The sequence below is a fragment of the Dipteris shenzhenensis genome, chromosome 9, assembly GCF_047967505.1.
Source record: "Dipteris shenzhenensis isolate YYH24624 ecotype China chromosome 9, Dip_SZ_1.0, whole genome shotgun sequence".
NCBI lineage: Eukaryota > Viridiplantae > Streptophyta > Polypodiopsida > Gleicheniales > Dipteridaceae > Dipteris > Dipteris shenzhenensis.
In genome coordinates this window covers 17,490,350-17,509,173 of record NC_141604.1, presented here as the reverse complement: position 1 = coordinate 17,509,173, position 18,824 = coordinate 17,490,350, and the positions used below count along the sequence as shown (strand labels likewise).

Below are 18,824 nucleotides of genomic sequence, written 5' to 3'. Positions count from 1 at the left end.
TTTTTACATATAATGTGTAACATTATTGTCATAGCATCTGTAATAATGACATTGCAGGTAGTATAAACAAACATTTTTTGTTCTTTCAATTACAATCATCAAACATCAAACGGATCAACACCAAACATCATGTTTGGATGAATGCACGTGCAGCTAAATGTAGCCTGGAATGACCCATGAAAGTATACGAAAGCAAAGCCCCAATTGGAAGCCAGAACTTGGGCCACCTATCTGCAAGAAAAAGATTGAAATGGCTGATTGCAAATGCATAGTAAAGAGGAAATTCCTTGCTATAGGAAGAATCGATTCATTTTAAACAGACAACTTCACATCGTCGACACCACAGAGTGATTGGCAGAGATACATCATCGAGACAAAGAAAAGAGACACTCACAAATGCGAGTATTGTTTCATGACCAAAGGCCACACAAGCAGAAATAGAAAAGCCAGAAAAACCAAAGACAAAGACTAAGACAAAGCTGGGCCAGCTGCCATTCACGAAGCCTTTCATATCCAAACCTTATGTACGCACCTGGGCATACAATGGACTGCCATCTCTTGTTATGGTGTGCTTTTAACAAAGAACTGTGAAGCCAAATAGTAGCATCACGTTTTGCCAACTCTTCCCACTATGTCTGCCACACCGGGCCGTCGATAGGCAGGAGTTTCTTCGATTTCAGTATGGAGCGATCCTCGTCCGCTTTGCCACAAACGCCACTGCCTATGTCCTATCTGGAACACAACCCAATTTTGAGCTGCTCACACGTCAAGCAATGTATGGAGAATGTCGGGATCGGTATCGTCCGCAACCAAGCAATCGCCTTACGGTCCAGCCTTCGCCACCATGGGTTCAACAGAGTTACAGTGTGAGGAGTAACGGTAGCCATCCTAGCAAGAAGAAGCCCCCTTTGCTACCTTTCAGCATCACCAGCGTTCGTTCCTATGGGAAGGCCTCCAAGTGATCATTGTCAATTCCCTTGCGCGGTCCGTCGCCTTATTTCCTTCGCAATTAGCATTGACATCTCCGGTTCCTTTGATGTCCCTTCCAAAGGGAGTGATGCTCCATGCACCGACCGCATTGCCCATGGGGTGGAAGTCAATCCAACGTAGCGCAATCTTCGTGAGCGGGGCGAGATGATATGCATGCTAGAGCGAATGCGGTGGTTTCAAACACACAGCTCAAACATACAGGCGCGATGAGACCTGTCAGATCCAACTGGTGATGGCGGCATGGCACATGTTTAAGCGCCGCTAATGAAGTAGAGAAGAAGAAGAAGAAGAAGAATTATTAGAGTTATTGAGAAGAAAGAAGAAGATGAAGCATTGTTGTAAGAGAACTACCCAACAAATCATATGACTTTTAATGAACGGTGGATCATGAGAATTTGAGCATTGACATTTGAGCATAGATAGACCTCACTTGCTCTCCTCCTAGTGACAAGTCTATGCTCAAATTCTGCTCAATTCAGGTTATGAATCTAGGTCCGGCAAACTTGTGAGAGGCCAACTCAAAGTGAACTCAAAGTGAGTTTTTATTCTAACTGGTTGGGAAAAGAAGTGTTTTACTAGCATTTCCATTGGAAGATGTTGGGTTTCTATAGTAAGAATAAACAAGTGTGAATGAGTGCACCTCAACACTTCCTCTATGGATAAGAGTTATATGGTCAAGATCAATTGAATGGAAACTCCACTATAACAAAAATAAAAAAGGGTACTTTTTATGGACATGCATAAGTATATATATGAACCTCTCTTTTTTTATCGAAAATGTTCTTAAGAATCTATGATATATATGCACGTGGTTTTATTCTTCTAGTCAATATGCTCTACATGCAAACATTTTGTATAATATTTAAAGCATTGAACATAAGAGCTAATCCTCTAGATAGAAGATACTTTACATGCCAACATTTTGGATAACCTTTAAAACATTGATTACCATATGGGCTAATCCTCTAGAAGATACAAAGATTCAAGTTCCTTTGAAATAATAAATAAATGGAAATATTATGCTAATTAATTAAATTCTTAATTAATATTTCTATGCTTGCCTCTCTCTCTCTCTCTCTCTCTCTCACACACACACACACACAACCCCAAGATGGTCACGATATAAAAAACCATAAAACAAGTGCACATTTTAAATACCCATATATTTAAAATTTAACATTTTTTTGCGTAATTGTGAACCCCTCTTACATGTCTTAAAAAAGTTGTCTCCTTATATACCAAGTTACATACGCTTTTTATTTTCCCTCCTCTCATATGTAAATGGCTCGTCATAACAACAAATGCACTACAATCATAGTGTTCAGCTTAATAATACAACACAGTTTGTTAGCTTCAGCTTATCAAGAACTTTTTAGTGTAGTGAAGTTTAGCAATTATTATTATTTCTTTATTTACTTTCCCAAAATTAGCATCATAATCAATTTCTCAGAATCAACATCATAAGTTAGTTTCTCATTTGCATAATTAGTTTGTCAAAGCAAGATATTCAACATGTCATCTAAGTCAGATTTTGAATTCGCATTTCGAGCTAGTCGAGTTTTGAGTTTGCATTTCAAGCTAGGTATTTCAACATGTCATATGGGTTAGATTTTGAATTTGCATTTCAAAGGCTATACTTCTTTCCAAGAATATGGATTTTGAGAGCTATAATACTGATTCACTGTGGCATCAAAATTAGTTTTCATTGTGATGTTTCAATATGGCATTCAATGTATGTTGCAATATCATTCAAAGATGGCAAGTGAATGTTTTATAGCTTTAGATGACACTTTGTTCATACAAGAGTAGCTATAGTTTCTAGCTTATGTCAGTAAATAGGAGGACCTTGCAATATTCGAGCTTCCTAATATTTTTCCACATTAGGAGGTAGTGGTAACAGAAAAATGCAAAACCAAGAGACTTTGTGCCAAGTGCTAATAAATCAAGCCTTGAAATGGGACCAATCAACCCAGACAAAGAAATGCTACTACCATTCATAAGATACAAATGATACACTAATGGAACTTGCACAACTCGCCCATAGCCAACTACATAAGAAACCATGAAGAATGAGTTTTGATAAACTCATAGACCGAGCATCTAAAAGGGAGCACTAAGAGCACATGAAGATGGTTCTCAAAGAAAACCATGCATGATGAGTATATCTAAACCACAATGCAAGTAACCTAGCTTTACTTGAGAGGAGCTATCCTCTTGGCATCATGGGGTGGGAGAGATGGCTTGGCAATATATCCAAACAAAAAAAGAACACAAAAGCTAAAAATACAAGAGAAAACTAGCAAAGCTACACTTATGCTCTAATCATTACCAAAGTATCAATAGTACCAAACTAGCAAAGCTACGCTTATGCTCTAATCAATACCAAAGCTACGCTTATGATCTAATCAATACCAAAGTATCAACAACCATCAGGATGTCTTGGGACAAACCTATGTTAGTCTACGTACAAACCTACACTAGAGTACATGATGTAGTACCACAAACTGAATGTGAACTGCATCCTAGTAGACAATCATGCATTTCACATGATCCAAAAACCAATTTGCATCTTTCAAAGTTTTGTCACTTGTGTAGATGTTTAGCATGTTCCTCAAAGCATAAACTATTAACTTAAGAAAAGGGTTATAGTTTTAATCTAACAAAATTTCCCAGATCTTGCAAGCAAAGAATATAAAAGCCTCTTTATCAACATGCTTAAAAACTCAAAAATATTTTCTATAAAACCAACCCTTTAAGGCCCTCTCCTTTCAATGATGGAGTGTTGAAGGATAAGAATAGCAAAGCTTACTAATGTGGTTGACATGAGTCAATTTGAGCTTCTCCAAGTGTCTACTAACTCTATTTGTACACAATCGTAAGTCTCACAAAATATGAGGGTGGTTGTGCAATCCCATGATTAGATGATCCCGCATTAACCTCACCAATGAAGCAGTGCTTTCATTATTTTCTAATCTCCAAATATTGTACTTGTTGAGGACACTACCACTATCATCACCTACTTTGATTGTTCAATGCCTCTTTCCCTAGCTGTGTATCTGCTCTTTCATCCTATTGAGTGAGCTCTCTGAATCTATTCACTTTCTTCTCCATTCTCTGCTACTAAATGGTGGAAAGAAAGAATCAAAGATAAGGGATTGCTAACCCTCAATATGTAAGAGCACTTGCATATTCATTCCATAGTCTTAACAAAGTAGGAGCTAAGATCAATACTTGCATATTTATTCCGTAGTCTTAACAAGGTAGGAGCTAAGAGCAATACTCGTAAATGTGAACGGGGAGGGTCGTGCACCTCATTGGAATATTGATCAAGATTTGAAATATGTTTTCATGGAGGAATAGGTAATTTCTAAACAAACCTTGATGGTGATTGTTTGATGGTTCCTGCCTTTTGAGATCCTGTCCCAATAGTAGTATTGTTTGATTGTTGCTTGGAAGCCAAAGCCTTCCGTACATTATTCACTTTGGGGATCTTTTCTTGCCCTAGCTATCCATACGTGACTCAGATCGTGCATCCTTTCTTTGGGGCTCTTTTCTTGCCCCAACTATCCATACACATATCACATCGCACATCCTTTCTTTGAGGTATGGGAGATCTCTTCATGTACGAAGACTTTAACCTTGAGGGTAGCTCCATCTTGGTAGGAGCATTTACCTAGAAAGTCTCTTGGATGTGATCCCCTTCCCTTTTCTTTGCTCAGTATAGTTGCCACAACAGGAGCTAGTGATTGCCTCCTCCAATTTTCTTGGAACATCTCCTCTAAGGCTTGAAGCTAGCAAAACATTGATAATCAGTAAATTGTGGAACCTCGTAGGAATCCAAATGAGAAGAGCATAGATCCATGTGCAAGATCTTTCAATCTAAAAAGTTGCATCAAAAGCAATGCCTTAGTCATTGACCACATGACCAAAACACATCATGAAGGGATGCAATCTAGATCAAAAACTCGATGCTGTGAACAAAAGGATCTAGCTAAAGGAGGGCAAGAATTTGCATCTCTACATGGCACATAGAAGTGGGAATTAGAGGCAAGTTTTGGTGCAAGGTCGTGGAGAGGCAAGGACAACACAAAGGGAATGCTAGGGAAGCTCCATGTCTCCGTAGGAAGAAACGATGGGGAGAGGCAATTGAGCAAAGATATTCAAAGTAGGCAAGGTTTGCATAGAGTCACCATAGCTAGCACTGTTGATTATGGGAGGCAACGATTCTGTAAGGAGAAAGAATGAAGCATCTAAGGAGAAAGAATGAAGCATCTAAGGAGAAAGAATGAAACGTCTATTAGAATCCTTTCATGCTTTAACAACACAAAGAAGGCACATCACTATGGTAGAGAAGGCTTGGCTCGAGCAAGGTACCCACAATAAGAATAGCTTGAATGATAGCAAAGAGGCTCTGAATGGTGAAGAGCAATGCAACAACATGGGTAGCTTCACCTAAAACGGTGGAAGAATTTTTCACGAGAAAAAAATCCATGGAAAATTCACAAAAAGGGGTTTTAATCCTCTCTTATAGCATTGTCTCTATTGAGGCAATGCTAACAAATAGGAATCTCAACCACTACAAGGTTTTAATCACAAGAATCGACGGAAATTCGGATGCAACTACTATCTATCTCTCCAATTAACTTGCTTCAACAAAGCTACACGACGATCCTATGAACTAAGGATGGTATATGGCAGTACAAGGGTCGGTGGGAACAAACGTATAGTGAGCCATCTATGCACTTCTTGGAGGCAATGGCATGGCTTTCCTAAAGCGATGGTGCATATGAGGTGAGGCTACAATGATGTTCCTGGAGAGGGGTCAAGGCAGAAGCTAGTTCCTAGAGACAAGAGTGTGCCTTTCAGGCACTTAGGTAGGGTTCACACATGACCAAACAAAAGGAGGTGAAGAGGTGTTCAGATTTCTTGGTCCAAAATAATTGGCAGAATTTCACATCAGTCATATTTATTTTGGTCTGGCCTAGGTAGGTTGCACGGGGTGTGGACAACCAAAAAAGTGAAAATCTGAGGGGGGACATCTCATTTTGATCCAATGTGTAGAAGCTACTGCAGTGCCCAATCATGTATGAAATACATCAAAGCGAGAACACCATTTCCCAGCCTAAGTAGTAGACATTTGTGAACCTAGCCTTCTAGCTTAAAATTATTGTGTACTACGTATATACCTTTTTAAATCACAGAATCTAGAACTTGGAGCAGAGTAGTATACAGAGCAACTCCTAACCTTATTTAAACCTTATGATTTAATTTATCTTAGCATAACCTTTCACCTATACAAGGATATTTTTCAAAAGAAAGAAGGTAACACAACCTTTAAGCCCCCTGTATAAGAAAAATGTAAAGTGACACTAAAATAATATAGCTTGTAAAAGAGAAAGACAAGAGGAGTAAAATGGGAGGAAAGGAGAGGGAAAAAGCAAGTGAAGTTACTAAAATACATATGGGGAGGTGAAGATGAGTGAAAATATAGGGGAGGAGAGAGGTGGCCAATAAAGGAAGGGGACCAAGGTATGCTAGCTCTTCTCAATTCTAAAATTCATAACTTTCATAATGATGCTTTCACTATGATTCAAACCCCAAGATTTTTTATTTTTTCACATGCAAAAGAACCAATTAAATCAATAACTTCATTGGACATTCATTAAGGAAGAGAATCTTGAAAGATTTCCTAGTTGGAACATGGTAACTTAACCTAATTAACACGAGTTATGACCCAACCTCTAACCTATCGTTAACAAATGCAACATTTAACTGTGAAGGAAATGAGAGGGGGCAAGAGGTGGAGGGAGATGGCTAGCAAGGGTTTCCCTTTTGTCATAATCAGCAAGAAAGATACCTCCACCATAACCACCACCACCATAGCTCAAGATCCTTTCCTTCACCATTCTCTAATCTATTAGCAAATTGCATGCATGAAAGAGCATAAAATGACGTTAGTATTGTGAAAATAAGCCTTGTAATACTCGGATTGCTCACAACTAATCAAAGACATGAATTATGCATTCATTAGCTGAGCTTAATCGTTCTAACATAGAGAACAAAAGAGACTAACTCTTATTGATGAGATTTTTTACATAACATGACGAAGATTCTTCTTGCTCACGCCTATGGGCTTTGTTGCATGAATACATATGATAAAAAGACTTAGTAATTGAATCGACTAGGGACCATACAACCTTTACGAGCAGCTACTCTATAGAGAGATGTTGACCGACTCGCATCATGACAAAGAGAAGTGTCTTGAGGCAGCCCATTGTATTTATAGAAGACAATGTCGCGACACTAATCCAATGCCACATGTGAAGGTAGCCACCTCTTTTGAACCGCCAAGCAGTGGTAGAGCCAAGCCTCTACATCACAGCCAACCAAATATCAGCAATTGTCCCTCCATGTTGGATCAACCAATCATTATGAACTCTTACGTGAACCAATCTCCCTTTGAGATTTTCCAACCCCTCCAAAGCTAAGGAGCATAACTGCCCCCCAATGAGGCTTGCTGCTAACATAATCATCCAGAGCGACAGTAGCCTTTACAAGGGGGCAGTCAATCCCATGACTCTGGCAATCGTGCCTATAGGATAGCGATTGATATTGTAGGGTAGGGTTGACTAAATCTAAAAACTTGTGGCTTGATCTCTTTTTCAAATATCATTAGTTTAGAAAAGCTTTCAAGAGCAGATCCTACAATTGTCCTCTCAACTCTCACCTGAACTTTTTTGGCATGTTGGACAAGGGCATATGACTAAGAAATCGATGCTAATCTTGGGCAAAACTTGCAATCGATGGCAAATTTCAAGATGCACAAATGAAGCACCAAACCTCTCCAATAAAAGGGAGTTTCTATTTTTCATAGCACATAAATGAAATCATATGTTCCTCAAGGAATTGAGCCATAGGACACAGGCTAAAACTGCATTACTTACTAAGCATCAATAAGACTTTTTAATATCATGTTTTGAAGCACATAAGGAAGACCATCAAATCACAGAAATAGGCTAGGGTAGCAAGAGTTTATGTTGTAGTACGGCAAACTGCAACCCTTGCAACACATCTAGGCTAGGTGGAATAGGAGGAGAGGAGGAAAGGGGTGAGAAACAGAGAGAGTGAGAGAGAGAGAGAGAGAGAGAGAGAGAGAGAGAGAGAGAGGGAGGGAGGGAGGGAGGGAGGGAGGGAGGGAGGGGGGGGGGGATGAGGGCAGTGAGGGGAGAGAGGGAAAGGGATGAGAGACGAGTAGGGAGAAAGGGGTAAGGGAGAAGTAGCAAGGTAAGAGTGGGAAAGGGGTGAGGTAGCAAGGGGGGAAAACAAGAGAGTGAGAGAAGGGGTGAGGGAGATGAGGGGGCAAAGAGGAGAGGGGAGGGGAAGGCGCCAAGTGAGGGGAAGGGAGAGAGGTGATGAATGAAGGGAGAGAGGGAAAGGGGTGAGGGAGAAGTAGCAAGAGGGAAAGGAACAAAGGACAGGGAAAGGTGCCAAGTGAAGGGATGGGAGAGAGGTGATGAAGGAACAGAGCCATGTGGGGGGGGGGGGGGGGGGGGAAGAGAGCCATAGAGGGGGCCAACATTAAGGGATGGGGAGGCAAGGCTAAGTGATGGTAAGGGAGGTAGAGACAGAGATCAGGAGAGGAGGGAGGGCTCATAAACGTGAATCACTGTGGAATAGAACTGACAACGAATTGATCAGCCAACCCATGCAACATGCGATCTCAGCCATAATGGCCAGAATAATTGTCCACATCCACCAATGAAGGGATACCAAAAATTAAACGAATTACTTAATGCCCTAATTTTCCTTTAGAATTGTAACTATAGCCTTCCCCACAAGGGGCAAGCCAAAATGCAAGTGAAGGTGAATGAATACGGGGAAAGGTAGATTAGTGAAAACAGAAGAGAGAAAAGAGATGAAAGAGAGGTTGGAACATTAAATGTGAGTAGGAGGTGGCCACTTTGGCAAGATATCCTCATTTAAATAATTACACATCCTTTCAATAAAGATGGTGTCATACAAGCTAAATGACAAAATAGTTCACTATCCCTCATGTAAGGGCAAAACTTAATCCACACAAGGTGACAAAGTCATTTAGGATCTCCACAAAGAGACAAAAACCTAAACCTAAAACTCATTACAATACCATTAATCCTAACACTAACAACCTGTTCACGTGGGGTGGAGGGGTGCTTTGCGAGGGGTCGTTTGCAAACCACCCTATCCCTATCAGGAGCAAGTGTTGCTTGAGCCCGTCCTCTTGAGTAGGCGCCAACAGAAAAACACAAGTTTTCCCTCAAATGAACCCAAATTCAAATTCTTGGTTTGCAACTCCACCTTAGTGTGAAAAGGCTCTAAACACCCATTAACATGGTCAACTTGACCAAATGAACTACAACCTAAAATATGAGCCAGATTAACATTTCGTAATGAGAACCATCCCTAACATTCTAAACTATGAGCCAAATTAAAATTCCGTAATGAGCACCATTCTATAATGCCTATTTTTCAATGTCGTGGGCACCTCCTCCCCTTACCCCTTCTGCATGGCCCTTTTGCTTTAATGCCTCCTCTCCCTTCTCCCCAATATCACTTAGCTTCCTCTTTAATGCCCCCTACCCTCCATTATTCTTCAATTGAAACTCCTCCCCTCCCCTTTATCCCTTAGTTTAATCATGGCCTTGCCCCTCTTCCTTTTCACCCCTTTCTTTTCTCTAATGGCTACACTACCTATTCGATTCTCGATTCGTTTCAATTAATTAATTAGTTACTCTGTGAATCACCCCCCCCTCAATCCCCGATTAACCTAAGTGTTTTTGTGTGCGATTAACCTCCTCTATAGTGTCCAATTAACCTCCCTCCCTTTCGTCGCCATCCCACTCCCCTACACCACCTCTAACTTCCCTTCTCCTTCCTCTTGCCACTCTCCGATCTCACGCTTCCTCCCACCACTCCCTCTCCCCACCGCTCTCTCCCCCTGCCATACTTCTCAGCCCTCCCCCTCAGCCGATTTCCCCTCCCCCTCTCTGCTCAGACCTCCCCTCTCCCTCCACCTCCCCCTCGGTCTACCTCACTCCCCCCCCCTTCCCCCTCATATACCCGTTGAGGGTGGCCATGTTGAAAGTTATGGAATCGGGGGGGGGGGGGGTCAAAACTTCTCAATCACACCTTCAATGGTGCCTTGCTGCTTGTATTGATCCACATGCCAGTGTTTGATGGCTCCTTCCAGCTTACTTTATTCAAACATTGAGCCTCCCCGAGTGAGACAAATTAATCAATATGCCCAAATTCAATTTGGGGTACCTATGTAATAGGAAGTTCCCATTGTTCAATGTTAGGGGGCACATACAGACTTAGGGAGTTCATCTATACTATAAATTAAGGAGGGTGAGAGTCACGAGAGGCTACCAAGTGGAACCCATGCCAATGTGGCAAGAAAGTGGAGGTTTGGAGGTAGGTTTGGGGAGGTTCGGAGTCTTGGAGCAGTAATGTGGAGCTTCGGGCATGCAAAGAGAGCTTGGGGAAGCTCTGATGAATAAGTGGCAACTCTCGAAAGGCACTGGCGCACCAATGGCAATGCTCTGGACAGACTGGACTGACACGCACAGAGGGTAATAGGTATAGGGCAGCAAGAAGCATGCCAATGTGCGATGTGGCACGATCGTGTGGGGGGCAGCAAGGTACAAGCAGCCACGTGTGCCATTAAAGGGGGCACGGACTATTTAGTAAATGGCTCCTGGCAAGGCAAGAGGCCACATGGCTGAGGCAGCGCCGCAGCAATCTCACGCATAGTAGAGTTGCAAAGGCGCGGTGCAGTGGAGCAAGGCCTAAAGTGTGGCAGAGCCACAGTGGCGCGGCGCCACAATGGCAGCCACACAAAATACTAGAGGGGAAGGGGTGAGAACACGCGGCAAGTGGGGAGAGGGGACAGACTAAAGAGAGAGAGACAGAGAGAGAGAGAGAGAGAGAGAGAGAGAGAGAGAGAGATGATAGAATAATTGCAATAATATGATCATAAATAATTCACAGTTGCTATGCAATAGACACAAACTGACTTGACCCTTCAATTATTCTCTGGCAAATATGCCTCAACCCTATGAGGTTTGTTGGCAGTTTTACAACTGTTTGTGGACGCAAAAGAAGACTCAACTAGACCCTATGACTATCTGCTCAAGCTTACCAGCTTTGTTGCAGACTTACAAAAGAAGACACACTATTGACGGACTCTATGACCACAAAGCAGCTGCTCTACATCTAATAGCACATGGCTCTATAGCTCATGGCTTCAACAAAGAGAATGAGTACGAAGATCATCGTCTCTTCATATACCGACGAGATCACAACCACTCACCAAACTGTCCACAAGATCATCGCCACCCGAATCTCTAGAGTCATCAGATCGTTGTTACTGCACGATGTATTCTCCCATGCACAAAACAACCAATCACCTAATGCCTAAAGCATGGACCAATAGGAAACCGTCAACCAACAATGAGATACAAATTACCAGATGCCACGTGCTCTATTGCATTCTCTCATGAGGGTGTATCCAACATACCCTCCTTCGACCGAAATAGGGAGAGATCAAACAAAACTCATAGTCTTATCAACACCTAAAACATGATTATCAATGATCATCTAACACAACTGCATCGGAGCAGTTCTTCTACATGTCAACCAAAACTTTTTAGAAGGCAGATCATCTTCGACAAGTCCTACTATTTCGTTCTGAGAAGAAGGTTCTTCAACAACAGCATACGCCTTTCCCTGTTGTGCCATCTCATCTTTTTGTTTTTTGATACAAAATCTCTCGATGTGCTCCCGCTTCCCACAGTAATAACAAGTACGAGATTTTGATCTTGTATTACCAAACAACTTTCTCTTCTCTTTGGCCATATATGCAACATCACCAACAAAGAGACCCTCCTCTCGCTTATGTTCCGCCATCAATAATCCCACACAATCAATAAAGTCAGCCTCATCATCCAAATGGAGAATACGTGAAACTTCACAATACCTGGAGGGAAGACTTTTGAGTAGAATCGCCTTCTAGTCTTCATCTTCAATTTTAGAGCCAAGCTCTAGAAGTTGTTTCAATAAAGCTTGCATACGATTCAAGAAGGTCGCCAAATCTTCATTGTCGTTCATCCTCAAATCATATAGTTGTTGCTTCAAATTGGCTTTCGAATGTCTCATTTTCACTCCAAACAAAGCTTCTAGGATTGCCCAGTTTGCTGCAGCATTCTTCGTACATCCAAATGATGGAAATATTCTTCTCCCAATGCTCTACCCGTTATACCAATGGCCTTATCATTATCCCTCTTCCATGCACGCTTCTCTCCTTCACCAAGCATCGGTTCTTTTTCAACATTAGAGACAATACCCCACATACCTTTTTGCATAAACCATAGCTTCGTCAACAACAACTACCAGCTCACAAAATTTTGCCAAGTAAACTTCATGATGGACACCTCAGCCTTTGTCTTCTTCGAATCCATTGATTTGTGGTAGAACACCCAGATAGTCTTGAAAGCATGCCTCGGCGAACACATCCAGACCAATTCTTCCTCGTTCGACACCGTTTACTTCTAGCCCTACTTCTAGCCCTTCTAATATCTCGTGGAAATACAAGTGGTGCTACTATAGCTCTCTTGATGGATCTTTTGCAATAATATGATCATAAATAATTTACGATTCCTATGCAGTAGACACAAACTGACTTGACTCCTTCAATTATTGTCTGGCAAATATGCCCCAACCCTATGGGGTTTGTTGGTAGTTTTACAACTATTTGTGGATGCAAAAGAAGACTCAACTAGACCCTACGACTGTCTGCTCAAGCTTACCAACTTTGTTGCAGACTTACAAAAGAAGACACACTACTGACAGACTCTACGACCACAGAGCAGCTGCTCTACATCTAATAGCGCATGGCTCTACAGCTCATGGCTTCGACAAAGAGAATGAGTACGAAGGTCACCGTCTCTTCATATACCGACGAGCTCATAGCCATGCACCGAACTGTCGATAAGATCGTCGCCACCTGAATCATCTAGAGTCATCATCTCATTGTTATTGCGCGACGTATTCTCCCATGCACAAAACCGCCAATCACCCAGCACCTAAAGCATGGACAAGTAAGAAACCGTCAACCAACGATGAGATACAAATCACTAGATGCCATGTGCTCTATTGCATTCTCCCATGAGGGCGTACTCAAGGAGAGAGAGAGAGAGAGAGAGAGAGAGAGAGAGAGAGAGAGAAGAGACAGAAAAGAGAGAGGAGAGCAAGACATACACACACGCACACACAGAGGGGGGCGGTAACTGGAGAGAGATAGAGGAGGAAGGGGGAGAGAGAGAGAGAGAAAGAGAGAGAGAGAGAGAGAGAGAGTTGTGATTGGATCAAAAAGGTTAAGCGTTCGAAGTAGGCTCGGCTGGCCTAACTTGCAAGACAATAAATAGAGACCTAACACTGGTAACAATGTAGATCCCATCGAATTTCCCCCCCTCTAAAATAGTAAAAGCCGGAATAAGAATTAAAATAAAGGATAGGTTAACTCAAAGAAGGCTAATCGGAACCGCAGTTAATCGTTTTCATGATAGAGGGATACACGAGTCCAACAAACACGAAAGGCAACACATTGAGAAGGGTAGAAAGCTGGTCCAATAGAAGAGCCATAAAATGCTAGAGATCGAATGTGAAAATTCCTTGAAAAGAACTGAGATTTGTTAAGAAAGCCTAAATTTGATTCGTGAGATCGCGACCTTGAGACCCGGCCGAGCGGGTGTCTAACCCGTTGTAGACGGGTCATGCTACTCGTTTGGAGTGAAAGCCATTGCTTGTTTGAGCATCGTTTTGCCTGTGAGCTTTCACGAAGATGGAATGGCGAGAGGGCGGAAAATTCTGGCATTACCAAGGACGTTCTTCTCTCGACATGCCTTGGCTGTATCTCTGTGAGCTGCTTTCTTCTTCGATCTCTCAACCGGTAGTGTGGTTTGTGCTCAAAAAGCTTAACTCTCACAGTTTTTGCTTGCATTTAGGTGAATTAGGGTTTTCTGACCTCATGCCAAGGCACAGTGCGGCATATTTATCAGGAGATGGGACGATACCGTCCTAGTTGCAGGCATATTGTAGAGTCAATCACGATGGTCAGAATCAGAGTTCCCACTCTAAAATCTGTACGGCCCGAAAATAGATCAGATTTCGGGTTTGCTCTTCCTCTGTTACAGGCAATCGAACAGCCTGCTGCTCTTCCACTGCAACGTGACTTTGGATGGCATTATTTCATTAGGAACACATACTCCGCGCATTGGGAAAGGAGCATCTCTTGTGGTACAATTTCTGGTTCTGGGAGGTGTGACGTCCCATCTTTAGGGATTGGAGTTTTGTTCAATTTTATTCATCGCAATGTAATCTACCCCAGGAGTGTCAAGGAAAATAATTTCCTCCAACGGACAAAAACGTCGCAAAGGCAGTTAGCAATTGCTAAGTTCCGTCGATATGGTCCCTGTGGTGTGACTATCGCAACAGAGAAAACTCTAAATAATCCGTCTGCAATATGTTTTGTTATTGGGAGGAAGTCAGAATCTAGAAGGTACAGCGACTGCCGGCATAATTTGAACGAATTTCATTGCACAACAGATGCACTGTCTTATGCATCTCGGCAGGCAGTGACAATCAGTGACGATGCATTTAAAAGATTATTGAGTCATGAAGAGATAGACGATCGACTTGACACGCGAGATAAAAGGATAGCGGATTTTCTTGATAGTGACCTATCGGGGTTAAGGAAGCTCGCAAATATTTCCAACTTTCACAAAGGCGGCTTCATTACGAGCTTGACGCACTTTTTTGAAGCAGATCAACATGCTGATCCGGCTCTTTTTATAAGCTCATCTCTCTTTCCGTCGGCTGCCCCTGCTTTTCAAAATTTCTTCTTTCAAAATTGCCCACAGGAACTCAGGACGCAACTCCAACAAATGGAGCCGTCTTATGTCAGGGAAAATGTTATTTTTCCAATGTTTTCTGAGTTTTGTACCAGGGAATTTCCAAGAGAAATGGCAAGATTTCAAGCTTTGGTTAAGACAGCCGATTTGACCAAACCTCACACGTGGTTTCCCTTGGCCCGTGCAATCAAACGAAAGATCATCTATCATCATGGCCCCACAAATAGCGGCAAAACTTACAATGCACTGCAACGGTTTATGCAGGAGTCCAATGGTATATATTGTAGCCCTCTTCGTCTTCTAGCTTTGGAGGTATATGAGTATGCTAATGGCAATGGAGTTCTCTGCAATCTCCACACCGGGCAAGAAAGAAAGGATGTGCCTTTTTCAAATCACGTATCGTGCACTATAGAAATGGCATCAACTCAGCAGCTTTGGAAAGTTGCTGTGATTGATGAGGTACAGCTATTGGCTGATGATCACAGAGGTTGGGCCTGGACCCGAGCATTGCTAGGACTGCAAGCTGAGGAAATTCATTTATGTGGGGATCCTAGTGCTCTGGCTATGATAAAGAGTATGTGTTCTATCACTGGTGACGAGCTAAAGGAATATTCATATGAGCGATTTAAGCCCCTAGCTGTTGACACCAAAACCATGGGAGGGGATTTTTGCAGCGTTCAGCCAGGGGATTGTATTGTTGCATTTTCTCGAAGGGAGATTTTTGAGATAAAGCGGGCTGTTGAACAAGCTACCCACAAGCGCTGCTGTGTTGTTTATGGGGCTCTTCCACCAGAAACAAGGGCACAGCAAGCAAAGCTGTTCAATGATCCTAGCACTGCTTATGACGTCTTGATTGCAAGTGATGCAGTTGGGATGGGGCTTAATTTGAACATACGGAGAGTTGTGTTTTATACTCTTGAAAAATTCGACGGTGAGCTGAGGAAGTCTGTACCTGTTTCCCTTGTAAAGCAGATTGCTGGAAGAGCTGGGCGGCGAGGAAGCCTTTACCCTGAAGGGTTTGTAACTACCTTCCATCTTGTAGATTTGCCCTATCTCATAACCTGCTTGGAACAACCTTTCACCGAGGCTTGCAGTGCAGGCCTCTTTCCCATGTATGAGCAAGTGCAGCTTTTTGCAGAGCATATCCCAGATGTGAGCTTCTCTGAGCTATTAGAGCGGTTTGCTGAAACTTGTCGTGTAGACGGATTCTATTTTCTTTGCCAGAATAAAAACATCAGGAGAGTGGCTTCGGCCATTGACTTAATAAAGAACTTAACACTTGAAGAAAGGTTCACTTTCTGCTTCTCGCCGGTAAATGTCAGGAGCCCAAAGTCAATGGAGGCTCTTCTTCAGTATGCGAGTGCCTACAGTCGAAAGCTTCCCATTCAATTGGCACTAGGGCTACCTTTGGGGTATGCTGGAAATGACTTTGAGCTCATGGATCTTGAAGCAAAATATCAGTTATTGTCACTATACTTATGGCTGAGCCAACATTTTCCTGCAGAATTCTTTCCTCAGAAAGAGGAAGCGGAAAGAATGTCCGTGGACATTGCTCGCCTTCTGGGGGAATCATTGGCAGAGCTACACAGCTGACACATTGAAGGACTTGAGAGCTGAACCTGTAGCTTTCTCCACCGTTCAACCTGTAGCTTTCTCCACTGAACGGTGGCTGAGCAGGTGGAGTATGCTGGACCTTTGACAATTGGGCTTATTGTTGTTATTGTCTGCGCCTCATGTCATTGTATGATGCCATCTTCAGGCTTGATGCATTTTGGTGGTGCGGCTGCATTCGGTGGTTTCTGTCTTGCCAAGGAAGGGCTAATTGTGAGAATTGATCTAAAATGGCATAAGAAAATGTCAAAATTTGGGTTCACAAAAGCTTAGGGTAACAGTTGTGCCATATTATTGAACAACGCCACGGCACATTCAGAACAATGGAAGCACTGAGGAACCTACATAATGAGAGAAATATATGTCCAAATATGTGTATCGAATCACAAAGCCGGCAGCCTAAATGCTATTGCAAGAGGAACTAAAAGACTGGAAAGAAAGAGGGCCTGGTATGGTTCTTTTTCCTGAATCGCAATGGAACTGAAGAGAGTTAGATACCATGACTACCTAGATCTAGTGGCCTCATCATTGAGGGATTCTTTTTTATTATCCAAATGATCTTATGACTAGTAAAGAGAATGACGCAATGCCAGTCTGTGTGTAAATCAGAAATCTGGCATTCTTGTCTGAAATTTTGGTAAGATCTCTCAGGCCCTGAGGTGGTTCAATGCCATATTTGCACGGGCCCTGGCCCTCATATTCACTTCAGATCTCACTCGAATCCCCAGGAGCTCAAGGCCAGCACAAAGTCTTACCTTGGAGTTGTTATACAATAACAGAGGCTTTGCGGAGTCCAATGAAGCAGCCAGGAAGCAAACTGATAAATTTACAACAGCATTGTCATCGAATAGTACATGCAAGATATCCCTATCGTCAAATTGTGTGACAGCAAGCCGAAGTGTGTGAGAGCCTGTGACATGATAGTGTAGAACAGGTGTGGCTTTTAATCTTAGCCATCCTCCCACTCACATTTGTAAAGAATTAATTCAATGCATCTGACAGGCCATCATGCAGTCAATTCAGCTGCCTGTGCAGCATCAGTAGGCCCTACAATTGAGTACTTGTAAAAGTCAGAGGATACTAAAGTTCAGGAACTGCAGGAGCCAACAATGGCTGCATGAAGGAGAGTCAAATTTGCTCAAGTGAATTCCTTCTTTGCTCCTTTTGAAGGAAACCAGCTCATCCTCAACAGTATAACCTCATTTATACTAAATGAAATACAACAGAACAAGATTATCTTTGCTACCTTGCTCCAGTTTGTCGCTGGTGTTGGCAATCGTACTCTTGTAGCTGGAGAAGAGTTTGGTTGCTCTAGAGAGATCCTATAAGACAACTTAGAGGCAGTTGAGCGCAGTTTGTGCAGAGTGGGCTTTGGTTGGAGCCTGAAAACCTTGGTGCACTCATATACGCTTTGGGTCTTGAAGGAGCTGCATTGTATTAGTTACTACTTGTACTACCAATTGTCTACATGTACTAGTTGCTACTTGTACTACCAATTGTCTACTTCTTTGCATACCTTGTTCACATTTTGTTGTAGTGTTTTGTCAATAGGGAAACTGTCTCAAGCAAACCCATACTTCCATATAGTAGTACAGGACTCCTGCTAATTAGACTGCTTAGAACTTTATTCATGTTACACTTTGCATGGTAATTCAGAAATATTAAATGAGGGGAACATCAAGGGCAGATTGGGAGAGTATTCCAGTATCTCTTGAAATGTAGGGAGAGTTGCCTGAACACTCAGCCAATCGCTGGTATTCACAAGGCAAAGCTTCGTAGCAAGAACCTGTCTTGAGAATTAATTTGGAACTTGTACTGATCAAAGATAGTTAGAGTGGTAGGACTGGCTCCCCTTTCGTACAAAATTAAGGTTGAGTCTGCAATACAATTAGTTCACTGCTGACTGTGAAATCCCATCATGTAAACAATCCGCTAAGCCTGAGAATAGTGTAGTATTGAGTGCAGTCATAGGTAAAGATATGGGGTGATCTTGGACGATTGAATCGGGCTGCCAAGGAGAGTCTTCATCATCATGTCATGGAATCCTGAAACTTTATCAGGAATATACGCAGTTTCGTCACTTTCGTCCATGGGAGGGAATTCTGTATAAGCATTTGGACCCACATGCCTTCTGCTGAACAAAGAAATATGGAAAACATTATGAATCTTTGTAGAAAAGGGAAGAACAAGATCAGAAGAATGGTGCTACACGGTTTATGGAGCTAGTTCAGATACCTAGTTGAGGCGTACATGCCTTGGTGCCTAAGATTCTTA

General features: G+C 42.3%; 1 pseudogene across 1 annotated transcript; it reads left to right on the top strand.

The window, feature by feature from the left end:
• Positions 1-13,719: 13,719 nt before the first annotated feature.
• On the top strand, positions 13,720-17,938 carry LOC147898305 (DExH-box ATP-dependent RNA helicase DExH18, mitochondrial pseudogene; annotated as a pseudogene). The gene is made up of 2 exons (XR_015541601.1): positions 13,720-13,946; positions 14,034-17,938. The product of XR_015541601.1 is annotated as a DExH-box ATP-dependent RNA helicase DExH18, mitochondrial pseudogene (transcript).
• The last annotated feature ends 886 nt before the right edge of the window (positions 17,939-18,824 follow it).